A 1,957-nucleotide genomic window follows, 5' to 3' on the forward strand; every position below is an offset into this window, starting at 1 on the left:
CTGGAAAAGTACAATTCTCTTTGCTCCAAGATGTGTGTCTTCTCATTGCTACTTCGGAAAAATGAATTTAGCCTGGCATGCAAGTACTACCCAGATCAGACTCTGGTCTGCTTCCTCCCTGCACCCCTTCACCTATCCTACTTTGCAGCCTAGAAGTCAGCAAAATATGGCCAGTGGGCCACACGGAACTTCCACCTGCTTTTGTAAATAAAGTTTTATGGGGACCATAGCCACATCCACTCATTTAGGTGTTGTCTATGAGTATCTGCAACAGAGACCAGGTGGCCCACAAAGCCAATATATTTACTATCTGGCCCTTTACAGAAGAAATTTGCTGACCCATCTGATCTTCACCATACATACTCTTCGATTTCTTCCTTCTTATCTTTTTTTTTTTTTTTAATTCTATTCTCACTTTGTAGAATGCCCCACAAACACTACTTACCCTTCTGGAACTAGCTTCCTGAAATGCCATGTCTTCCAGAGACAATTCCCTGATGTCTCTCCCTAAGGGACTTTCTCCTGTTTCTGAAATCCCACAATGCCTAAAATATCTGACATGTGTTAGGAATCAATGAGTAATTGTTGACTGATTGGAGGAAAGGGTCTGTTTCAGGATGTCGTGCAAGCATCTCTAGCACCTCTATCAAGAGGGTAGATCAGACTGATAACTCCTCACCGCATTTAACAGCAAACCTTCAACGCTGTAGGCTGTGAAGAGCATTTAGTGAATGAAGGGCTCAGAGGCAGGAAGGCAGTAAAACATGAATTGGTCAGTTGGCAGAAGGATTTTTCAGGAGCTCCTACCATTTGAAATTTTAGATGCTTCTCCAAAGTAAACACTGATTCTGAAATCTTTGCAGGGCACTCACATCGTTAGCTTTTATACAGATTTCTGCAATGGATACATTGCCTGCTTTTTTATTTTGCTTGCTGGTATTTGAGATGGCTCATGTGACAGACAAATGAGAATTAATATTTAGGAACTTGAGACTTACGAGTGAGTTGAAGAGTCCAGGGAGATATGAAATATGTTATACCCTCATGGGTCTTGAATTTGAAAACAGAGTACCTTCAGTTTGGACTTAGTAAAGCCTAAAAATAAAAACTAGGACCTGAATTCTTTTCTTTTTTTTTAGTTGTAAAACTCACAGAAGATAACGTTTACCTTTTTTTTTTTTCCATTTTTAAGTGTCTGGTTCAGTGGCATTCACAATGTTGTGCAACCATCATCACCCTCCATCTCCAGAACTTTTTTATTATCCCAAACTGAAAATTTTAAGTTCGACACTTGATTTACACATTTTGAATCTGGATTTTCTCAGGTATGATCATGGGACAGTCTATGGCCTCATCAGGTCATTAACATAAGTCACTTGGTGACTCTTCCCAAGGATGACTCAAACATAAAGAAAACAAACTAGCTGATTGTTTAGGAATAATCCAGGAAAATGAAATTTTAGGAGAAATAATTATTCAGTGTGCTGGGACTCTAAGGAGAATCGAAGGGTTACAAAATACCCACCATTTTCTGGTAGATAGGATTGGAGTTTGTTTTTTTAAGTATGGAACGGAATTATCAGGAAATATATTTTATGCAAGCAGCCGTTCCTTTTTCATACAAAAAGAAAAAGAAGCTACTTCCCAAATCATTCCCAGTACCCAGCTGTACTCATTTCCTGTTAACAGAGGCTCCCCCGTGTCCAAAACAGAGTCCCCAGAGGGGATTTTGTACCTTCCATCCGAGCATTTCCAGAAACACAATCTTCTCGGCTAACGCGGCCATCGCTGCAGGGTGTCCCACAAGGGGGCCACTCTTCACCTTGTAATGTCTAACCGCTAGAGTGTTACACTGCAGAGATTGATTTACAACCCAAGGTGTCTGGTCCCCAAGGGCCACTCGCTTCACTGTAGCCTTCAAGAAGTGTATTTCACAGTCCCAGATAACCCGCTTGGG

Source organism: Vicugna pacos, chromosome 4, assembly GCF_048564905.1.
Source record: "Vicugna pacos chromosome 4, VicPac4, whole genome shotgun sequence".
In the NCBI taxonomy this organism is placed as follows: domain Eukaryota; kingdom Metazoa; phylum Chordata; class Mammalia; order Artiodactyla; family Camelidae; genus Vicugna; species Vicugna pacos.